Source organism: Mobula hypostoma, chromosome 5, assembly GCF_963921235.1.
Source record: "Mobula hypostoma chromosome 5, sMobHyp1.1, whole genome shotgun sequence".
Taxonomy (NCBI): Eukaryota; Metazoa; Chordata; class Chondrichthyes; order Myliobatiformes; family Myliobatidae; genus Mobula; species Mobula hypostoma.
In genome coordinates, this window is record NC_086101.1 from 194,231,872 (window position 1) to 194,256,619 (window position 24,748).

At 48.6% G+C, this 24,748-nt stretch overlaps 1 protein-coding gene across 3 annotated transcripts in view; it reads right to left on the bottom strand.

The window, feature by feature from the left end:
* dab2 (DAB adaptor protein 2) overlaps positions 1–24,748 on the bottom strand; it is a 114,285-nt gene that overhangs the window by 78,834 nt on the left and 10,703 nt on the right. For 2 of the 3 annotated variants that reach the window (XM_063049629.1, XM_063049625.1), the window contains exon 1: positions 8,673–8,827. The exons of the other annotated variant lie outside the window; for it this stretch is intronic. The gene's annotated coding sequence lies outside the window, so the exon portion shown is untranslated. Of the gene's footprint in view, positions 1–8,672; positions 8,828–24,748 lie in introns of those variants that run through there. 3 annotated transcript variants of the gene reach the window in all.

Consider the following 24,748-nt stretch of genomic DNA (forward strand, 5'->3'; position numbering starts at 1 on the left):
ACCGTCTCCAAAACCGTCCCACAGCCAGGGAAATCACCCTGCCCGTACCGTCTCCAAAACTGTCCCACAGCCAGGGTAATCGCCCTGCCCGAACCGTCTCCAAAACCATCCCACAGCCAGGGTAATCGCCCTGCCCGAACCGTCTCCAAAACCGTCCCACAGCCAGGGAAATCGCCCTCCCTGAACCGTCTCCAAAACTGTCCACAGTCAGGAAAATCGCCCTCCCTGAACCGTCTCCAAAACCGTCCCACAGCCAGGAAAATCGCCCTCCCTGAACCGTCTCCAAAACCGTCCCACAGCCAGGGAAATCACCCTGCCCATACCGTCTCCAAAACTGTCCCACAGCCAGGGTAATCGCCCTGCCCGAACCGTCTCCAAAACTGTCCCACAGCCAGGGTAATCGCCCTCCCTGAACCGTCTCCAAAACTGTCCCACAGCCAGGGTAATCGCCCTCCCTGAACCGTCTCCAAAACAGTCCCACAGCCAGGGAAATCACCCTGCCCATACCGTCTCCAAAACAGTCCCACAGCCAGGGTAATCGCCCTCCCTGAACCGTCTCCAAAACCGTCCCACAGCCAGGGAAATCACCCTGCCCGTACCATCTCCAAAACTGTCCACAGCCAGGGAAATCACCCTGCCCGTACCGTCTCCAAAACTGTCCCACAGCCAGGGAAATCGCCCTGCCCGTACCGTCTCCAAAACTGTCCCACAGCCAGGGAAATCGCCCTGCCCGTACTGTCTCCAAAACTGTCCCACAGCCAGGGAAATCACCCTGCCCGAACCGTCTCCAAAACTGTCCCACAGCCAGGGTAATCGCCCTCCCTGAACCGTCCCCAAAACTGTTCACAGTCAGGAAAATCGTCCTCCCTGAACCGTCTCCAAAACTGTCCAGAGTCAGGAAAATCGCCCTCCCTGAACCGTCTCCAAAACCGTCCCACAGCCAGGGAAATCACCCTGCCCGTACCGTCTCCAAAACTGTCCCACAGCCAGGGAAATCACCCTGCCCGTACCGTCTCCAAAACTGTCCCACAGCCAGGGTAATCGCCCTGCCCGAACCGTCTCCAAAACTGTCCCACAGCCAGGGAAATCGCCCTGCCCGTACCGTCTCCAAAACTGTCCCACAGCCAGGGAAATCACCCTGCCCGTACCGTCTCCAAAACTGTCCCACAGCCAGGGAAATCGCCCTCCTTGAACCGTCTCCAAAACTGTCCACAGTCAGGAAAATCACCCTCCCTGAACCGTCTCCAAAACTGTCCCACAGCCAGGGAAATCGCCCTCCCTGAACCGTCTCCAAAACTGTCCCACAGTCAGGAAAATCGCCCTGCCCGTACCGTCTCCAAAACTGTCCCACAGCCAGGGAAATCACCCTCCCTGAACCGTCTCCAAAACTGTCCCACAGCCAGGGTAATCGCCCTCCCTGAACCGTCTCCAAAACCGTCCCACAGCCAGGAAAATCGCCCTCCCTGAACCGTCTCCAAAACCGTCCCACAGTCAGGAAAATCGCCCTCCCTGAACCGTCTCCAAAACCGTCCCACAGCCAAGGTAATCGCCCTCCCTGAACCGTCTCCAAAACTGTCCACAGTCAGGAAAATCGCCCTCCCCGAACCGTCTCCAAAACTGTCCCACAGCCAGGGTAATCGCCCTCCCTGAACCGTCTCCAAAACCGTCCCACAGCCAGGGAAATCGCCCTCCCTGAACCGTCTCCAAAACCGTCCCACAGCCAGGGAAATCACCCTGCCCGTACCGTCTCCAAAACTGTCCCACAGCCAGGGTAATCGCCCTGCCCGAACCGTCTCCAAAACCATCCCACAGCCAGGGTAATCGCCCTGCCCGAACCGTCTCCAAAACCGTCCCACAGCCAGGGAAATCGCCCTCCCTGAACCGTCTCCAAAACTGTCCACAGTCAGGAAAATCGCCCTCCCTGAACCGTCTCCAAAACCGTCCCACAGCCAGGAAAATCGCCCTCCCTGAACCGTCTCCAAAACCGTCCCACAGCCAGGGAAATCACCCTGCCCGTACCGTCTCCAAAACTGTCCCACAGCCAGGGTAATCGCCCTGCCCGAACCGTCTCCAAAACTGTCCCACAGCCAGGGTAATCGCCCTCCCTGAACCGTCTCCAAAACAGTCCCACAGCCAGGGTAATCGCCCTCCCTGAACCGTCTCCAAAACTGTCCACAGTCAGGAAAATCGCCCTCCCTGAACCGTCTCCAAAACTGTCCCACAGCCAGGGAAATCGCCCTCCCTGAACCGTCTCCAAAACCGCCCCACAGCCAGGAAAATCGCCCTCCCTGAACCGTCTCCAAAACCGTCCCACAGCCAGGGAAATCACCCTGCCCGTACCGTCTCCAAAACTGTCCCACAGCCAGGGTAATCGCCCTGCCCGAACCGTCTCCAAAACTGTCCCACAGCCAGGGTAATCGCCCTCCCTGAACCGTCTCCAAAACAGTCCCACAGCCAGGGTAATCGCCCTCCCTGAACCGTCTCCAAAACTGTCCACAGTCAGGAAAATCGCCCTCCCTGAACCGTCTCCAAAACTGTCCCACAGCCAGGGAAATCGCCCTCCCTGAACCGTCTCCAAAACCGTCCCACAGCCAGGGAAATCACCCTGCCCGTACCGTCTCCAAAACTGTCCACAGCCAGGGAAATCGCCCTGCCCGTACCGTCTCCAAAACTGTCCCACAGCCAGGGAAATCGCCCTCCCTGAACCGTCTCCAAAACTGTCCCACAGTCAGGAAAATCGCCCTGCCCGTACCGTCTCCAAAACTGTCCCACAGCCAGGGAAATCGCCCTCCCTGAACCGTCTCCAAAACTGTCCCACAGTCAGGAAAATCGCCCTGCCCGTACCGTCTCCAAAACTGTCCCACAGCCAGGGAAATCGCCCTCCCTGAACCGTCTCCAAAACCGTCCCACAGCCAGGGTAATCGCCCTGCCCGAACCGTCTCCAAAACTGTCCACAGCCAGGGTAATCACCCTCCCTGAACCGTCTCCAAAACTATCCACAGCCAGGGAAATCGCCCTGCCCGTACCGTCTCCAAAACTGTCCCACAGCCAGGGTAATCGCCCTGCCCGTACCGTCTCCAAAACTGTCCCACAGCCAGGGAAATCGCCCTCCCTGAACCGTCTCCAAAACCGTCCCACAGCCAGGGAAATCACCCTGCCCGTACCGTCTCCAAAACCGTCCCACAGCCAGGGAAATCGCCCTCCTTGAACCGTCTCCAAAACTGTCCACAGTCAGGGTAATCGCCCTGCCCGAACCGTCTCCAAAACCGTCCCACAGCCAGGGTAATCGCCCTGCCCGTACCGTCTCCAAAACCATCCCACAGTCAGGAAAATCGCCCTGCCCGAACCGTCTCCAAAACTGTCCACAGGCAGGAAAATCGCCCTGCCCGAACCGTCTCCAAAACTGTCCACAGGCAGGAAAATCGCCCTGCCCGAACCGTCTCCAAAACTGTCCACAGGCAGGAAAATCGCCCTGCCCGAACCGTCTCCAAAACTGTCCCACAGCCAGGGAAATCGCCCTGCCCGAACCGTCTCCAAAACTGTCCACAGGCAGGATAACCACAGCAGGCTTTTTCCACTGAGTTGGGGTGAGACAACTAAAGGTGATTGGTTAAGGGTAAAAGGTGAAATGTTTAAGGGGAACACAAGGAGGATCTTAAATTAGATAACCAATGTAAATAGAGAAAAAAAAAAGAAAAAAATACAAGCAAGGAGAAGGCCCCGAGTCTTTGGCTTTGCTTGATGCTCGGCGGCCGGGGCGGGGTCGAAGTGCTCGGCAGAGGGTGGTGCTCGGAGAGGCTGTGTCGGGGGGGCTGGTCGGAGGCTCGAAGTTCTCGGACGGACTCAGAGTCTGCTGCGGTTGGGTGCTTCCAATGGTGCTGCATCGGCAAGTTGTCGGTGCTTGGAGGTTCATGGCGGGGAGAGTTTCTCCCTCCTGCTGCCTGTGTGAGATGATGGAGGTATCGGGACTTTGAGACTTTTTTTTACCAAGCCCATGGTCTGCTCTTTATCAAATTATGGTATTGCTTTACACTGTTGTAACTATATGTTATAATTATGTGGTTTTGTCAGTTTTAGTCCTGGTTTGTCCTGTGTTTCTGTGATATCACTCTGGAGGAACACTATCATTTTTTAATGCATGCATTTCTAAATGACAATAAACGAGGACTGAGTGTCCTCATAATCTAAAAAAAATGGACAATGAGCTCATGTACACTTCTTCAGAAATCTGATGGAAGGGAAGAAACTGTCCCAGGAAACATGGGGTTGTGTCCTGTACCATCTCCTTGATGGTAGCAATGAGGGAGGGGAGAGTTTGGACTGAGCTGCTGGTGGGAGTGTGGATGTGGGTTCGATTTCAACATTTGAGAAATTTGTGTAGGTACATGGATGGGGGCATATGGAAGGCTGTGGTCTGGATGCAGGTTGATGGGGCTAGGCAAATTATTGGTTCAGCACAGACTAGATGGGCTGAAGAGCCTGTTTTTGTGCTACACAGAGAAGGAGCAGATCACATCTAAAACTGGAGTGGAAGATACACAAAGATTGTCAGGGGGCCCCGATGGAGTTCCCAGTATTCCAGCAGTGGGCGCAAATCCTGTAAATCATGGTGACATTCACCTCCACAGTCCCGGCGACGGGCACAAACTGGTCAGGAATGCCAGGGATAGATGGGGTAGAGCATTTAGCATCCGGCATCTGCCCCTCCTGAGTAGAAGGATCATATATAAAAGGCATTAAGGAGAGGGAGGACAGACAAGGCAAGTTTTTAAAACTTGGAGATACGGCACAGTAACAGGCCAATCTAGACAAACGAGCCCACGCTGTCCAATAAACCTACTAACCCATACGTCTTTGGAATGTGCAAGGAAACCTGAGCACCCAGAGGAAACTCACACAGTCATGGCAAAAAAAACATACAAATTCCTTAAAGTCAGCCGTGGGAATTGAACCCATGTCACTGGCACTGATGGCACTGTGCTATCTGCTGTGCTACCATATTTACATCCATACTGGTAACAAGGGGCTAGGGCTGGTGTTGGAAGCAGATGCAATGGGGACATTTGACGTAGGTAGGCAGACACAGGCACACAGGGAATGGAAGGATATGGACCGTGTACAGACCGGTGGAATTAGATCAGATTTATAGGGCGGTTGGAGCAAAAACCAAGGCTGAAGGGCCTGGTTAGAGTCAGAGAAGTACAACACAGATACAGGCCCTTCAGCCTAGCTAATCCATGCTGAAACCATTTAAACTGTCTATTCCCATCGGCCTGCACCAGGACCATAGCCCTCTGTATCCTACCATCCATGTTCCCATCCAAACTTCTCTTAATCGTTGAAATCGAGCTTGCATGCACCACTTGTGCTGGCAGCTCATTCCACACCCTCACTACTCTCTGAGTGAAGAAGTTTCCCCTCAGGTTCTCCTTAAACTTTTCACCTTTCACTCTTAACCCATGACCTTCAGTTGCAGTCCCATCCAACCTCAGTGGAAAAAGCCTGCTTGCATTTAATCTATCTATGCTCAATTTTGTATACCTCTATTAAATTTCCTCTCAATCTTTTATGTTCCAAGGAATAAAGTCCTAACCTATTCAACCTTCCATACAACTCGGGTTTTCTAGACCCGGTGACATCCTTGTAAATTTTCTCTGCATTCTTTCAACCTTATTCACATCTCTCCTGTAGGTAGGTGACCAAAACTGCACACAATACTCCAAATTAGGCCTCACCAACATCTTATACAACTTCAACATAACATCCCATCTACTGTACCCATCTGAAAGCCTTCCTCGCTGTTCACTACAACACAATCTTGGTGTCACCTACAAATTTGCTGATCCAGTTAGCCACATTATCATCCAGAACTTTCTTATAGATGACAAACAAAAACAGACCCAGCACCAATCCCACAGCACACCACTTGTCACAGGTAACCATCTAATACAAGTCTCTGGCTTCTCCCACAAAGCCAATGTCTAATTCAATTTACTATCTTAACCTAAGTACCAGGCAACTGAACCTTTTTGATCAACATCCCATGTGTGACCTTGTCAAATGCCTTGCTAAAGTCCACATAGACAAGATCTACTGCCTTACCTTCATCTCCTTTCCAGGTAACTTCCTCAAAAAGCTACAAGATTGGTTAGACATGACCTACTATGCGTGAAGCCATACCAATTATCCTGAATCGTACATATAATCCAGTCCCTTAGAATACCTTCTAATAACTTTCCCACAACTGATGTCAGACTCACCGGCCTATAATTTCCTGGTTTATGTTTAGAGCCCTTTTTAAACAGCGGAACAACATTGGCTATCCTGCAGTCCTGTCGCTAAGGATGATTTAAGTATTTCTGCTAGGACCCCAGCAATTTCTGCGCTTTTCTCCTGCAGGGTCTGAGGGAACTCCTTGTCAGTCCCTGGGGATTTACCTGTACGAATTATGTACCTGTATTCCCAGATCTCTTTGTTCTACCACACTCAGTGCCCTACCGTTCACCGTGTAAGACCAACACTGGTTGGCCCTACCAGAAGGCAAAACCTCGCACTTGTCTGCACCAGCACATCCCTCTGCAAGCCATGATAACCTTCCTCGCTGTCCACTACGCCCCAAATTGTGGTGTCATCTGCAAATTTGCTTACCTAGTTAACCACATTTTTATCCAGTCCCTTGATATAGATAACAAACAAGAAAAGACACAGCATCGATCCCTGTGGCACACCACTAGTCACAGGCCTCCAGTCAGAGAGGCAACCATCTACTACCACTCTCTGGCTCCTTCCACAAAGCCAACGTCTAATCCAATTTACTACCTTATCCTGAATGCCCGGTGACTGAACCTTGCTGTTCATTCAAGTATTCAAGATTGTTTAATGTTATTTCCAGTATACAAGTGTAAAGGAGAATGAAATAATTGTTACTCTGGATCTGAAACAGCACAAAATGAAAAGCAGAATAATATACATGGATCGATTGTCTGTCCATAGAGTCATAGAGTCACACAGGACATGGAGTCTGCACACAGGGTGACTCCGACAGGACATTATGAAGTAGCGGTGGTTTATTTATGTACTGAGATGCAGTGTGGAGTAGGCCCTTCTGGTGCTTCGAGCTGTGCCATCCCCTAATTAATCCCTAGCCAATCACAAGACAATTTACAATGACCAATTAACCTACCAACTCGCAGGTCTTTGGAATGTGGGTTGGAGTGTGGAGGGTTAGAGGGTGGAGGTGTTGATCAGCCTTACTGCGTGGGGAAGGTAACTGTTTTTGAGTCTGGTGGTCCTGGTGTGGATGCTACACTGCCTCCTTCCTGATGGGAGTGGGACAGACAGTCCATGAGTAGGGTGGGTGAGATCCTTCATGATACTACTGGACATTTTCCAGCACCTTTCTGTATATGCGTCCTTGATGGCGGTTACAGAGAACAGAACAAGACATTAGGTAGGCCACATCTGGAGTTCTGTATGCAATTCTGGTCACCACACTACAGGGTGCATGGGGTACCCCTAGAAAATAGAGGAGATTGAGAAAGATGAATCTGAGTTACAGGAAGAGCAGACAGGCTGGAGCTTTCTTCCCCTGGAGTGAAGGAGGCTGACAGGTTAGATTAGAGGTTTATAAAGTCATGACACCATGATATACAGGAGCAAAATTGGGGCACTCAGCCCATTAAGTCTGTTTCACCATTCCATCACAGCTGATTTATTATCCCTCTCCACTCCTCTCTCCTCCCTTCTCCCTGTATCTTTGACATTCTGACTAATCAAGAACCTATCAACCTCCGCTTTAGATATACCCAATGACTTGGCCTCCACAGCCAGTTGTGGCAACAAATTCCACAGATTCACCACCCTCTGGGCAAAAAGTTCCTCTTCATCTCCATTCTAAATGGGCCTCGCTCTATTCCAGGGGTTTCCAACCTGGAGTCCACAGATCCTCTGGTAAATGGTAGGGATCCATGGCATTAGAAAGGTTGGGAGCTCCTGCTGTACTCTGAGGCTGTTGCCCTGGTGTTAGACTCTCCCACTACAAGGTAGATTGTCAGCCTTTTGCTATAGTTTAAAATTAGAGTGCATGGGTTTAGGGAGAGGGAAAGATTAAAGGGGGCACAAGGGGCAATTTTCATCAAGGGTGGTCAGTGTACTGAACAAGCTGCCAAGGGAAGTGGGTAAGGCAGGTACAAATAGAACAATGAAATTACTCTTGGACAGGAAAGGTAGGGATATGGGTCAAATACAGAAATATGGGACTAGCCCAGGAAGGCACTCTAGTCAAGGGCTTAATGTTCGCTTACCCCGTTATATAACAGCAGGAATGTCTGTGCAGGGCAGAAAACGGAGCGATTGGTAAGAGTTATTCTACAACAGCTGGCTCACAGAGGGCCGAATGGCCTCGGCTGCATTGCCAACCCAACCAACTGGGGAATTCAGGTGGGTGACCTCCACTGGAGAATCCTCATGGGCATTTGCCTCTTGGGGCGGACCGTGCCTGCCCAGCAGCGAGCTGTGCCCGGAGAGAGGGAGCGCGGAGCCGCTCTCTGCCCGGGGAAGGAGCGCACGGCAGTCATTCCACGTCCGATGGGTTAACCCCTGGCCTCCCCACACCGAACCGATACTCGCGTCGAAAACAGCGGCCGGAGCTTTCAAAAGTTTCAACGACTTACGGGGACCCCGGCCGGCTGTGCGAACCGCTTCCAGTCCACATGTCCCGGGTTGGGACCCAGAGGGCGCCCGCTGCAAGTGCCGATCCCGGGGGCTGGACAGGGGAACGAGGACCGTTGTCTCGGAGAAGGTTCTAATCAGATGCTGGCGGCCGGAGATTGGGAAGGAATGCGCCGGAGAGTGGAAGGGACAGCCCCTTTCCCCACCCCCCGGCGGACAGAGTTAACCCTCTGCGCGCCTCCCATTCCCACCGACAGCACCATCCCCGTACACCTTCTCACTGAGTACCCATCAGCACGTCTCACAGTATCTCCCCTATAGGAACCCCCCAAAAAAGACCATTCGGCTTACGGGGAGGCAAAGTTTTTGTTTTCTTTTTTAAAAAGCTGACAAACTTCTATAGATAAAAGTGGAGAAGTATTCTGGTTGGTTGCATCACGGCTTGGAATGGAAACTCCACGTTTCAACAACGGCTAAGGATGCAAAAAGTGATGGATACAGCCCAGTCCGTCAGAGGCAAAACTCTCCCCACCATTGAGCACCGCCGCAAGAAAGCAGAATTCGTCATCAAGGACCTTCAGCACCAACAGCGTGCTCTCTTCTGGCTGCTGCCAGCCTGAAGCGGGTGCAGAAACCTTCGGTTCCACACCCCCAGGTCCAGGAACAATTATTACCCCTCAACAATCAGGCTCCTGCCCCAGCGAGGAAAACCTCACCCATCTCAACACTAAACTGATTCCAAACCCATAGACTTGCGTTCAATGACTCTTCACAACTCAGGTTCTCAGCACTATAGTTTATTTGTACAATTTGTCTTTTGCACGTTTGTCAGTCTTTATCAAAGTTGAAAATGCATGCACGTCACCATACAAGATCCCGAGATTCTTTTACTTGTGGGTATACTCAACGAATCTATAGAATAACAAAATCAATGGGAGAGCACACCAACTTGTGTGTCCAGTGTGCCAAAGACAACAAACTGTGCAAATACAAGAAGAAGAAGAATAAATAAGCAATAAATATTGAGAAACTGAGATGTGGGAACAGTTCAGTGATGGGGCGAGTGGAGTTCAGTGAAGCTTTTCATAAATTCTTGCATTTCTTTATTTTCCTGTGAAATGCCTGCAAGAAAACGAATCTCAAGGTGGTATACAGTAACATATACACTTTGACCTTGAGGTACTCACACATCCTCTGCCCTTCACTAACCATTTGGAATCTGTGCTCAACAGCGAGGAAGCTCCTGGGTTATTTCCCCAGAAAGAAGACAGATTTACACCTCCCAAAGGGTGGATTCATGGTTTAAAACTTTGTCCAAGTTTCTGATTTGTTTCGAATGAAGTTGTGGAGACGTTTACAAAGTTGCTGTGCAATTTGATAGGGCAGTTGAGAAGGCATATGGTGGTGGCCTTCATTAGTCAGGGGATCATTATAGGACCAATCAAATGTGACAGTGGAGAAGTGTGTATGGAACCAGAGGAGAGAGCAGAGGTACTTAATGAATACTTTGCTTCAGTATTCACTATGGAAAAGGATCTTGGCGATTGTAGGGATGACTTACAGTGGACTGAAAAGCTTGAGCATGTAGATATTAAGAAAGAGGATGTGCTGGAGCTTTTAGAAAGCATCAAGTTGGATAAGTCACCAGGACCGGATGGGATGTACCCCAGGCTACTGTGGGAGGCGAGGGAGGAGATTGCTGAGCCTCTGGCGATGATCTTTGCATCATCATTGGGGACAGGAGAGGTTCCGGAGGATTGGAGGGTTGTGGCTGTTGTTCCCTTATTCAAGAAGGGGCGTAAAGATAGCCCAGTGAGTCTTACTTCAGTGGTTGGTAATTTGATGGAAAAGATCCTGACAGGCAGGATTTATGAACATTTGGAGAGGCATAATATGATGAGGAATAGTCAGTATGGCTTTTGTCAAGGGCAGGTCATGCCTTAAGAGCCTGATTGAATTTTTTTTGAGGATGTGACTAAACACATTGATGAAGGTAGAGCCGTAGATATAGTGTATATGTATTTCAGCAAGGCATTTGATACGGTACCCCATGCCAGGCTTATTGAGAAAGTAAGGAGGCATGGGATCCAAGGGGACATTGCTTTATGGATCCTGAATTAGCTTGCCCACAGAAGGCAAAGAGTGGTTGTAGATGGGTCATATTCTGCATGGAGGTTGGTGACCAGTGGTGTGCCTCAGGGATCTGTTCTGGGACCCTTACTCTTCATGATTTTTATAAATGACCTGGATGGGGAAGTAGAGGGATGCGTTAGTAAATTTTCTGATTACACAAATGTTGGGGGTGTCATGGATCATGTGGATGGCTGTCAGAGGTTACAGTGGGACATTGATAGGATGCAAAACTGGGCTGAGAAGTGGCAGATGGAGTTCAACCCAGGTAAGTGTGAGGTGGTTCATTTTGGTAGGTCAAATGTGATGGCAGAGTATTGCATTAATGGCAAGACTCTTGGTAGTGTGGAGAATCAGAGGGATCTTGGGGTCTGAGTCCATAGGACTACATAGGTTGACTCTATGGTTAAGAAGACATATGGTGCATTGGCCTCCATCGATCGTAGGATTGAGTTTAGGAGCCGAGAGGTAATGTTGCAGCTATATAGGACCTTGGTCAGACCCCACTTGGAGTACTGTGCTCAATTCTGGTCGCCTCACTACAGGAAGGACGTGGAAACTATAGAAAGGGTGCAGAGGAGATTTACAAGGATGTTGCCTGGATTGGGGAGTATGTCTTATGAGAATAGGTTGAGTGAACTCAACCTTTTCTCTTTGGAGCGATGGAGGATGAGAGGTGACCTGATAGAGGTGTACATGATGATGAGAGGCATTGATCGTGTGGATAGTCAGAGACTTTTCCCCAGGGCTGGAATGACTAACACGAGAGGACACAGTTTTAAGGTGCTTGGAAGTAGGTACAGAGGAGATGTCAGGGGTAAGTTTTCTAAAAAAAAAATGCAGAGTGGTGAGTGCATGGAATGGGCTGCCAGCAACAATTGTGGAGACAGATATGATAGGGTCTTTTAAGAGACTCCTAGATAGGTACATGGAGCTTAGAAAAATGGAGGACTATGGGTAAGCCAAGGTAATTTCTATAGTAAGGACAAGTTCGGCACAGCTTTGTGGGCAGAGGAGATTTACCAGGAAGCTGCCAGGACTGGAGAGCATGTCTTATGAGGGTAGGTTGAATGAGGAGCAAAGGAGGATGAGAGGTGACGTCATAGATAAGAATCATAGATCAGGGCTGGAGGGGCCTACTCCACGCTGTATCTCATTAAATGACATTTTTAAATCTCCTGGTTTCGAGGGATTGGGCAAAATGCAGCCAAATTAGATTAGGTTGGGAAGGCAATTTGGTCAGAAAGGACAAGATGGGCAGAAGAGCCTGATTGTGCAGTATGACTATATTGTATTGTGCCTGCTGTAATCAGTGGTGTATGGAAACCTGGAGACACAGCTGACCAACAAACAGCCAATTTGCTTGCAGATTTCAGCAAGGAAGAATTTTCTTTAACGCAAAATATTCTGCAGATGCTGGGGTCAAAGCAACACTCACAACACGCTGGAGGAACTCAGCAGGTCGGGCAGTATCCGTGGAAACGAACAGTCAACAGTCTGGCCTTTAGCATTATCATGGAAAAGGATAGAATCAGAGAGGACAGAAAAATTTTTAATTGGGGAAGGGCAAATTATGAGACTATAAGGCTAGAACTTGCGGGTGTGAATTGGGATGATGTTTTTGCAGGGAAGTGTACTGTGGACATGTGGTCGATGTTTAGAGATCTCTTGCAGGATGTTAGGGATAAATTTGGCCCGGTGAGGAAGATAAAGAATGGTAGGGTGAAGGAACCATGGGTGGCAAGTGAGGTGGAAAATCTAGTCAGGTGGAAGAAGGCAGCATACATGAGGTTTAGGAAGCAAGGATCAGATGGGTCTATTGAGGAATATAGGGAAGCAAGAAAGGAGCTTAAGAAGGGGCTGAGAAGAGCAAGAAGGGGGCATGAGAAGGCCTTGGCGAGTAGGGTAAAGGAAAACCCCAAGGCATTCTTCAATTATGTGAAGAAAAAAAGGATGACAGGAGTGAAGGTAGGACTGATTAGAGATAAAGGTGGGAAGATTTGCCTGGAGGCTGTGGAAGTGAGCGAGGTCCTCAATGAATACTTATCTTCGGTATTCACCAATGAAAGGGAACTTGATGATGGTGAGGACAATATGAGTGAGGTTGATGTTCTGGAGCATGTTGATATTAAGGGAGAGGAGGTGTTGGAGTTGTTAAAATACATTAGGACGGATTAGTCCCTGGGGCCTGACGGAATATTCCCCAGACTTCTCCACGAGGCGAAGGAAGAGATTGCTGAGCCTCTGGCTAGGATCTTTATGTCCTCGTTGTCCACAGGAATGGTACCGGAGGATTGCAGGGAGGCGAATGTTGTCCCCTTGTTCAAAAAAGTTAGTAGGGATAGTCCGAGTAATTATAGACCAGTGAGCCTTACATCTGTGGTGGGAAAGCTGCTGGAAAAGATTCTTAGAGATAGGATCTATGGGCGTTTAGAGAATCATGGTCTGATCAGGGACAGTCAGCATGGCTTTGTGAAGGGCAGATCATGTCTAACAAGCCTGATAGAGTTCTTTGAGGAGGTGACCAGGCATATAGATGAGGGTAGTGCAGTGGATATGATCTATATGGATTTTAGTAAGGCATACACGGTAGGCTTATTCAGAAAGTCAGAAGGCATGGGATCCAGGGAAGTTTAGCCAGGTGGATTCAGAATTGACTTGCCTGCAGAAGGCAGAGAGTCGTGGTGGAGGGAGTACATTCAGATTGGAGGATTGTGACTAGTGGTGTCCCACAAGGATCTGTTCTGGGACCTCTACTTTTCATGATTTTTATTAACGACCTGGATGTGGGGGTAGAAGGGTGGGTTGGCAAGTTTGCAGATGACACAAAGGTTGGTGGTGTTGTAGATAGTGTAGAGGATTGGTGAAGATTGCAGAGAGACATTGATAGGATGCAGAAGTGGGCTGAGAAGTGGTAGATGGAGTTCAACCCGGAGAAGTGTGAGGTGGTACACTTTGGAAGGACAAACTCCAAGGCAGAGTACAAAGTAAATGGCAGGATACTTGGTAGTGTGGAGGAGCAGAGGGATCTGGGGGTACATGTCCACAGATCCCTGAAAGTTGCCTCACAGGTGTATAGGGTAGTTAAGAAAGCTTATGGGGTGTTAGCTTTCATAAGTCGAGGGATAGAGTTTAAGAGTCACGATGTAATGATGCAGCTCTATAAAAGTCTGGTTAGGCCACACTTGGAGTACTGTGTCCAGTTCTGGTCGCCTCACTATAGGAAGGATGTGGAAGCATTGGAAAGGGTACAGAGGAGATTTACCAGGATGCTGCCTGGTTTAGAGAGTATGGATTATGATAAGAGATTAAGGGAGCTAGGGCTTTACTCTTTGGAGAGGAGGATGAGAGGAGACATGATGGAGGTGTACAAGATAATAAGAGGAGTAGATAGAGTGGATAGCCAGCACCTCTTCCCCAGGGCACCACTGCTCAATACAAGAGGACATGGCTTTAAGGTAAGGGGTGGGAAGTTCAAGGGGGATATTAGAGGAAGGTTTTTTACTCAGAGAGTGGTTGGTGTGTGGCATGCACTGCCTGAGTCAGTGGTGGAGGCAGATACACTAGTGAAATTTAAGAGACTACTAGACAGGTATATGGAGAAATTTAAGGTGGGGGCTTATATGGGAGGCAGGGTTTGAGGGTCGGCACAACATTGTGGGTGGAAGGGCCTGTACTGTGCTGTAGTATTCTATGTTTCGGGCCGAGACCCTTTGTCAGGACTGAAGAGAGAAAGGGCAGAGGCCCTATAAAGAAGGTGGGGGGAGCTTGGGAAGGAGAAGGCTGGTAGGTTCCAGGTGAAAAACCAGTAAGGGGAAAGATCAAGGGGTGGGGGAGGGGATAGGCAGGAAAGGTGAAGGAGGAATAGGGGAAAACACAATGGATAGTAGAAGGAGGTGGAACCATGAGGGAGGCGATAGGTAGCTGGAGGAGGGGGCTGAGTGAAACTCTGATGGGGGAAGGGAGGGGGAGGGAATTACTGGAAGTTGGAGAATTCAATGTTCATGCCAAGGGGCTGGAGACTACCTAGACGGTATATGAGGTGTTGCTCCTCCAACCTGAGTTTGGCCTCATCATGGAGTGAGATAGATTGGCTGATGTCACAACAAGCATGTATACAATGTTAGTGAGTAATACTAAGGAAATGATGTGGACTTAAGGAAAGGGAAGTAGAGGGAACACACATCTGTCTTCAGAGGGATCAGCAGTAGAAAGGGTGAGCAGCTTCAAGTTCCTGGGCATGAAAGGACCTCAGAGGATCTACCCTGGTCCCAAAATATTGATGCAAATATGAAGACATGCCAGCAGCTATATTTCATTAGGAGTTTGAAGAGATTTGGTATGTAAAAGTCTTCAGCAAATTTCTGCAGATGTATACTGAAGAGCTTTCTGACTGGTTTCATTACAGCCGTATAGAGGCACCAATGCACAGGATCGCAAGAGGCTACAGTTAGCTCCATCATGGACACTATCCTCAGTGGTGGGGAGGCTATCAAGGCCGTGCCTCGAAGGAGCAGCATCTATCACTACGGACCTTCACCACCTGAGGCGTGCCTCTTCTCATTACTGTCATCAGGGAGAAGGTACAGGAGCCTGAAGACCCGTGCTCAGAAACAGCTTCTTCCCCTCCGCCATCAGATTTGAGAATGGTTCACGAACCCATGAACACTACTGAACTCTCTTTTGCACTATTTATTGTAAATTAAATAGAATTATTGTGTCTTTGCACTGTACTCCTGCCAGAAAACACATTTCATAATGTCAGTGACATTATACCCGATGTATCCTTAAGGTGTTCACAGCTGGGGTAGGGGTTAGTGCGGGTAAGTTCCCACTACTTTTTTTTGCTCCCAATGACGTGCATCTCAAACAGCCTCTGACAATCAAGACCAGCTCCTGGCCTTCACGTGTGGTTTAACTACTAAGCCCAGCATAACTATTTCTACTGAGAAATAGAAAAGGTGGGTTACTGGTGCCTTAAAACCAGTTGCTTTGGGCAGAAGGGGCTCATCAGCTGTAGTTGGCTAAGAGAAGGAAAACTCAGATCTCAAACCTCTGTGGCTATAGCCACTCATGGGGAAGGTTTTGAGTAAACCCCGCGCCCCCCCCCCGCCCCACTGCCAAGGAAAACTCTGGAGCTGCAGTCCCTAAGGCAGTCCTGGGCTGAGTTCAACGCTAACAACTCCTGTGGTGTCACTGGGTGGGTCTCTGCCATTCCTTTAGACTGATCTGCCGTGGGAGCCTGCTACACGGGCAACAGCTAGCTCTCCATACCATACTGCCCTGGCTCACGTACTGACCCGACAGTGACGACGTAGACAGCTAGGACACAGTACCCACGGCTGACCCCGACCAACGAAGGGCCTCTGATACACCTGAAGCTGGAAGTCTGGAGCAGCTGGATATAACGCAGGGGGATAAATTCCTGCCAAACGCGAGCTTAGGTGCTGAAGCTCAGCTGAACAGAGGGAGGGTATTGTGAACTAATGACCAACAGCTGAGACGAACAAATAGCTCAGGCCGAATTTAACTTGGGACACATCCATGACTCTTATTATTGTGGGGAGGTTGAAGGATTAGGTCTGAACTGAAGGCTTACAAAGATGCAAGTTTAGTGACACTTGGCTCATTTGCACAGAGGTCAGTTTGAGTTTACTCCAACAATGATACAACATTTTCCACCCTAATTACCCGACCTACCTGGTCAAAAATCTCCACTTGAACATAAATTCAGTGAACAGAACTTTACAGCACAGAAACAGGCAATTTGGCCCATCCAGTCCATGCTGATTCTACAATCCACTCTGAAATATGCCTTTTTCCAGATTACATGGTGGGGAGGGGAAAGGAGGGAGGGAGGGAAGGGTCTCACTGAAACCTATTGAATATTGAAAGGCCTAGAAAGAGTGGATGTGGAGAGGATGTTTCCTGTAGTGGGCGGTGGGGGGGGGGGGGGAGTCTAGGAGGGCATCCATTAGTCTTGCGAGACCGTGGATCTTCGTCTGGAAAGTCTTCACTCTCCAGGGCGCAGGCTTGGGCAAGGTTGTATGGAAGACCAGCAGTTGCCCATGCTGCGAGTCTCCCCTCTCCACGACACCAATGTTGTCCAAGGGAAGGGCATTAGCACCCAGCTTGGCTCCAGTGTCATTGCAGAGCAATGTGTGATTAAGTGCCTTGCTCAAGGACACAACACGTTGCCTCGGCTGGGGCTCGAACTCACGACCTTCAGGTCACTAGTCCAATGCCTTAACCACTGTGACCGGAGGGCACAGCCTCAGAATACAAGGGCCTCCCCCTTAGAACAGAGATGAGGAAGAATTTCTTCATCTAGATGGTGGTACACCTGTGGAGTTCATTGCCACAGACGGCTGTGTAGACCAGCCATTGTGTATACTTATAGTGGAGGTTGATTGGTTCTTGAATAATCAAGAAGCTAAGGTTACAGGGAGAAGGCAGGAGAATATGGACGAGAGGGGTAATAAATCAATCGTAATAGAAGGGTGGAGAAGACTCGATGGGAGGTGTAAGGGCATGTGTAGCACTTGTTCCGCTTACAAGGATAAGTGCCGGCAGGGAGATCGGTGGGGAGGGATGGGGTGGGGGGGGGCGGGGGGGAGACGAATGAGGCTTTTCATTCCAGAACGAGGGAGATGTCCTCCTTTTTTAAAGAAAGGGGCTTCCCTTCCTCCACCAACTCTGCTCTCAAACGTATCTCTCCCATTTCATGCACATCTGCTCTCACTCCATCCTCCCGCCACCCCACTAGGAATAGGGTTCCCCTTGTCCTCACCTACCACCCCACCAGCCTCCGGGTCCAACATATTATTCTCCGTAACTTCCGCCACCTCCAACGGGATCCCACCACTAAGCACATCTTTCCCTCCCCCCCCCCCTGCATTCCGCAGGGATCGCTCCCTACACAACTCCCTTGTCCATTCCTACCCCCCATCCCTCCCCACCGATCTCCCTCCTGGCACTTATCCTTGTAAGCGGAACAAGTGCTACACATGCTCTTACACTTCCTCCCTTACCACCATTTAGGGCCCCAGACAGTCCTTCCAGGTGAGGCGACACTTCACCTGTGAGTCGGCTGGGGTGATATACTGCGTCCGGTGCTCCCGATGTGGCCTTCTATATATTGGCGAGACCCGACGCAGACTGGGAGACCGCTTTGCTGAACACCTACGCTCTGTCCACCAGAGAAAGCGGGATCTCCCAGTGGCCACACATTTTAATTCCACATCCCATTCCCATTCTGACATGTCTATCCACGGCCTCCTCTACTGTAAAGATGAAGCCACACCCAGGTTGGAGGAACAACACCTTATATTCCGTCTGGGTAGCCTCCAACCTGATGGCATGAACATCGACTTCTCTAACTTCCGCTAAGGCCCCACCTCCCCCTCGTACCCCATCTGTTATTTATTTTTATACACACATTCTTTCTCTCTCTCTCCTTTTTCTCCCTCTGTCCCTCTCACTATACCTCTTGCCCATCCTCTGGGTCCCCCCCCTCCTTTTCTTTCTCCCTGGGCCTCCTGTCCCATGATCCTCTCATATCCCTTTGCCAATCACCTGTCCAGCTCTTGGCTCCATCCCTTCCCCTCCTGTCTTCTCCTATCATTTTGGATCTCCCCCTCCCCCTCCAACTTTCAAATCTCTTACTAGCTCTTCCTTCAGTTAGTGCTGACGAAGGATCTCGGCCTGAAACGTCGACTGTACCTCTTCCTAGAGATGCTGCCTGGCCTGCTGCGTTCACCAGCAACTTTTATGTGTGTTGCACTGTGTAACGATCTGGTCTGTATGAACAGTGTGGAAGAGAAGCTTGTCACTATTATTGTTTTACCTCGTTCTACCCCAATGCACCGTGTAACGATCCAGTGTGGAAGACAAGCTTGTCACTGCAGCATTAACACACCGTTATTACAGCTGAGGGCAAAGTTTGGAGTTGAATGCCAGCTTTCTCCAAGAAGTTTGCATGTCCCCCTGGTGGAATGCATCCTCTGGTTCCCTCCCACAGTCCAAAGATGTACCTATAGTAGGTCAGCAGGTCTCACGAGTAGGCTATGGTTAAATTGTGGGGTTGCTGGGCAAGGACTCTGAGGACTGATTCTATGCTGTATCTCAATAAATAAGAAAATTAATTCAGTGACGGTAAACAATTTTAAATGCTTCCTCGTGTGGGTGTCCACAAGTTGAGCATTCATAACTTGGAGAGGGGGTGTGGGCATGGTTGGAACTGTACACACCAAGGTGTTTATTACTCTGTCCAGTCTCCCTGTACACTTACGTGCCAAGTTTGCAAATTCCTCCAAATGGTGGTTTAAAGTCACTGGGCTCTAGTTGAGTGTTAGTTCCCTCTGGACAAACCCATGGAAAAGATGAGTGGAGGGGCAGGTAGTGTTGAGGAAGCAGGGTATCTGCTGAAGGTTAGGAGAATGGGCAAAGCTGGAATTCAGTGCAGGGAGGTGTGTGATCATGCACTTCGACTGAAGGAATAAAGTGATACATTATTCACTAATGGGGAGTGAATTCAGATACCAGAGGTGCAAAGGGACCTGGGAGTCCTCATCCTAAAGGTTAACTTGCAGGTTGAGTTGGTAGTAAGTAAGGATTTCTGAATTTTCTTCCCATTTAGAAAATAATATAAGCCTTTATTACTTCTAACAAAGTTCATGACCCTACACAGTTTTCTATCTGCTATTTCTGTTCAAGTCCTTCTATAGACTCCCTGCTTTCCCAAAACTACCCGCTCTTCCAGCTTTCTCAGTAACTTCAGCAAACTTGGCCACAAAGCCATCGATTCCATCATCCAGAACATTAACATACAACGTGAGAAATAGTGGATCCAATAGCAGCCCCCGTGGAACACCATTAATCACCGGCAACCAATCAGAAATGGCCTCTTTATCCCCACTTTGCCTCCTGCCAGTCAGCCAATCTTCTATCTATGCCCGTATCTTTCCTATAGTACCATGGGCCTTTACCTTGTTAAGCAGCAGATGTGCGGCACCTTGTCAAAGGCCTTCTGAAAATCCAAGTAAACATCCACTGATTCCCCTTTGTCTATCCTGCCTGTTATTTCCTCAGGTTTGTCAGGAGGAGAAGATGGCGGTGTGACGGCAGCGTGCTGGCCTTTCCGGTGAATGTTACCTGTAATCTGTCAAGTAGAGGACTGTGCACAATTCTGATTTGATGGAGACAGACGTGAGAGTACGGAGGAACATCTGGAAAACTTCTGAAATGCCTGCTTCCCTGCCGCTGCTACTGTGTGGTAACCGGAATCTCTGAAGGAGAAGGCCCCGAATCCTCGGCTTTGCTTGTTCCAGCGGTCGGACGAGGTCGAAGGCGCTCGGCAGAGGGTGGTGCTCGGGAGGCTGTATCGGAGGGGCTGGTCGGAGGCTCGAAGTTTTCAGACGGATGGACTCAGTGTCAGTTATGGTCAGGTGCTTCCAAGGCATCGGCAAGTTGACGGTGCCTGGAGGTTTATGGCAGGGAGTTTCTCCCTTTTGCCGCCTGCTATCGGGGACTCGGGAGTCGATCGACTCGGGGACTTTGAGACTTCTTTTTTACCGTGCCCATGGTTTGTTCTTCATCAAATTATGGTATTGCTTCGCACTGCTGTAACTATATGTTATAATTATGTGGCTCTGTCAGTGTTAGTCTTTGGTTTGTCCTGTTTTTCTGTGATATCACGCTGGAGAAAAATAGCATCACTTCTTAATGCATGCATGCATTTCTAAATGACAATAAAAGAGGACTGAGTGTTCTCATAATCTAAATTCCAACAGACTTGTCAGACAAGATTTCCCTTGATGGCCAGAATGGCCCAGTTATGGTGCCTTTACATTGGCTCTCCCAGCAGCATTACAGAACTCCATGTGCAGGGCATTGGCTGGAACTCTGTCAAAGTAAATTTATTATCAAAGTGCATATACATTCTGTCACCACTTCATTATTAGATACCTCCTGTAGCCAGCCTTCTGCTGTTGTAGCCCATCCACGTCAAGGTTCAACATGTTGTGTGTTCAGAGATGCTCGTCTGCACACCACCATTATAACACATGGCCATTTGAATTTTTGTCAGCCTGTACCAATCCGGCCATTCTCCTCTGACCTCTCTCAATAATGCATTTTCGCCCACAGAACTGCCACTCTCTAGATACTTTTTTTTTGTTTTTCTGCACCACTCTCTGTAAACTCTAGAGTCAGTTGTGCAAAAGTCGGTGTAAATAAAGAAAAACAAGAAATAATAATAATAATAATAATAATGCTGAGAACATGCGCTATAAGGTGTTCTTGAAAGTGAGTGCACAGGTTGTGGAATCCGTCTGGAGTAGTGGTGAGTGAAGTTATCCACACTGGTTCAGGAGCCTGACGTTTGTAGAGTTCTAACTGTTCCTGAATCTCAGGGGGAGGGGGGGAGCCTCTACCACACTAAAACCAGACCCCAGAATATTTATGCTTAAACTATTGACGAAACAGGGCAGGGACCCACAGGAAGTTGCTCAGGAACAGAGCACACTGTTTGGAAGGTACCCAGAACACAGAATGGAAGTTAGGCTCCAAGAATTAAAGAATCCAACAGAAGGCCTAGAAGCCTTTCAGACCCCACCGTACAGTCGCCATGGATACTTTTGAGTTGAGTTTTCTCTACGCCAACATCTGAATGTGTGCTGTGGGAGCCCGGCCTGTCCAGCTCCTGGCCTGATGCAGTGTGTAGAGCTGTAAACTGCACTTCCTGCAGACTGGCTGCAGATTCCCAGCTGGAGATCTCCATGGTAACGGGAGTCCGTATTAACTCTTGGCTTCCCACCTAGTAACCTGCCCAATGCGCAAATCCCACTCAAAGCCCTGCGAAAGGCAGCAGGGTCAGTATACAAATAGAACACTGTAGTTATTCAGTGAAAGGGAACAAAATTATGAGGGAATAGATAGGGTGGTTCCTTAAGATCGTCATAGCCGGGGGTGGTGATGAGCCACTATCTATTAAATGCTCCCAATGGCGTGCACCTCAAAGAGCCTCTGACAACCAAGTCCAGCTCCTGGCCTTCACGTGTGGCTCAGATAGAAGCCTGGTGGAACCACTTCTTTTGACAGAAGGGGTAAAGATGGGTTACTGGAGCCTTAAAACCAGTCGCTTTGGGCAGATGGGGCTCATCAGCAGTGGTTGGCACCTCATCTCGGAAAAGGAAAACTCTGATCTCAAATCTCCGTTGCCTTGTGGCGATACCCGCTCATGGGGAAGGCTTCGGGAGTAAAGCCGGAGGGAAAAGTCTGGAGATGGGAGTCCCTAAGACAGTCCTACATTAAGTTCAATGCTGAATGGCAACTTTGGCAATGCTGCTGGTGCCCAACTGTATGGATCTCTGCCATTCCTTTGGATTCATCAGATGTGTGCAGAGAGGGAAGCTTGTTCTCCATCTTCTACTGTCCAGGCTTGTGTATCTAGACAGCAAAGACACAACAGCCATGGTCAACACTGACTGACGGAGGCCTTCGCTGTCACCTCACATAGACAGGGTAAATACAAGCAGGTTGGGTGAGACCAGATCTAGAGGTCATGGGTTAAAAGTGAAAGGTGAAATTCCTGACAGGGAATTTCTTCACACAGAGGGCGTTGAGGGTGTGAAAGGAACTGCCAGTGAGGTGGTGGACACAGGTTCAATGTTAACATTCAAGTTTGGATAAGTACATGATTGTGGGGGGGTGTGGTGGGCTATGGTCCAGGTGTGGGTCAATGGGACAAGGCAGAATGACAGTTCAGCATGGATGAGATGGGCTGAATGGCCTGTTTCTGTGCTGTGGTGTTCTATGACTATGAACAGACCACGAGGGATCTTGGAGGAGCACTAGTGATACTCTGGCCCCAGTGAGGAGCAGTTCTGGTGTAGTCAATTCTCCTCTAGTCACCTTCTGGAGGTCCTGGATAAAAAAAAATGTGTTGTATTGAATCTCATGTTAATGGAATCAGGATTATCCCAAACTAAACCAAGTGCACCTGAGATTTGGCTCACTTTTCTTACACAAGAGAGATTCAACAGATGCTGGAAATCCACCTTCTTGCCATAACTTTTGGTGCCCTGACCAATCAGGAAACTACCAATTTCCTCTTTAAATATACCCATGGTCTTGGCCTCCATAGTAGTCTGTGGCAGAGAATTTCATAGATTCACTGCTGTCTGGTGAAAAAAAATTCCTCCTTACCTCTGTTGTAAAGGGTTGCCCCTCAATATTGAGGCTGTGCCCTCTAGTTCTGGACACCCTCACCATAGGAAACATCATCTCCACATCCACCCTATCTAGTCCTTTCAACATTCAGTAGGTTTCAATGAGATTCCCCCACATTCTTCTAAATTCCAGTGAGTACAGGTCCAAAGCTGCCAAACAGTCCTCGTATGTTAACCCCTTCATTCCTAGAATCCTCGTGAACCTCCTCTGGACTCTCTCCAATGACAACACATCCTTTCTGAGATATGGGGCCCCAAACTGTTGACAATATTGCAAGTGCGGCCTGATTAGTGTCTTACAAAGATTCAGCATTATCTCCTTGTTTTTATATTCTATTTCCCTTGAAATAAATGCCAATATTGCATTTGTCTTCTTTACCACAAACCCAGCCTACGAACAAACCTTCTGGGAGCCTTGCACAAGGACTCCCAAGTCCCTTTGCACCTCTGATGTTTGGATTTTCTCCCCATTTAGATAATAGTCTGCACTTTTGTTCCTTTTACCAAATTGCATTATCATACATTTCCCAACGCTGTATTCCATCTGCCACTTTTTTTTAAAAAAACCCATTCTTTCAATTTGTCTAAGTCTTTCTACAATCACAATGTTTCCACCCTTCTACCTACCTTCATATCATCCACAAACTTTGCCATAAAGCCATCCATTCCATTATCTAGATCATTGACAACGTGAAAAGTAGTGGTCCCAATGCTGACCCCTGAGGAACACCACTAGTCACTGGCAGCCAACCAGAAAAGGCTCCTTTTATCCTCACTCACTACCTCCTGCCTGTTAGCCATTCCTCCATCCACTCACTTTTGCTACCATATATAAACTTTCCTTGGTTTTTAATGTAGTCCTTGACTTCCCTTGTCAGTCACAGTTGCCTAGCCCTGCCATTTGAGAACAACTTCTTCTGTGGGACATACCTTGTGAACTATTCCCAAAAACTTCAGCCATCTCTGTTTTGCTATCATCCCTGCCAGTATCCTCCTCCAATCCACCTAGGCAAGCTCCTCTCTCATTCTTCTGTAATTCCCTTTATTCCATTGTGATACTGATAGATGTGATTTATGCTTCTCCCTCTCAAATTCCATAACATATTATGATCACTGCCTAAGAGTTCATTTACATTAAGTTCCCTAATAAAATCTGGATTATTACACAACACCCAATCTAAGATGGTCTTTCCCCGTGTAGGCTCAAGCATAAACTGCTCCAAAAAGCCATCTCATAGGCATTCAACAAATTCCCTCATGACTGGACACCAACCTGATTTTCCCCAATCTCCTTGCATATTGAAATACCCCATTACAATTGTGTCATTACCCTTATTGCCTTTTCCAGCTTCCTTTTCAATCTTACCCACACATCTTGGCTACTATTTGGAGGCCTATATATGATTTGCATAATTCTTTTTTACCCTTGCCGTTTCTTAACTCCACCCAAAGATTCACCATTCTCTGACCCTCTGTCGCCTCTTTCTAAGGATGTAATTCTATCTCTTACCAACTGAGCTTGTCTTAGTAATGGCAGCTATAACACATCCAAGCTATCATAAAAACCTATCCGGTACAAAGGAAAATAACATTTTTACTCTGTATCCTAAAGGCGGGAGGAGGGCAGCACGCTGTGCGTGCGCAGCCCTCCGATAAAAAAATGATATCGCATCTGTTAAATAGGGGCCATGGACAATTCTGATTTGATGGAGACAGAC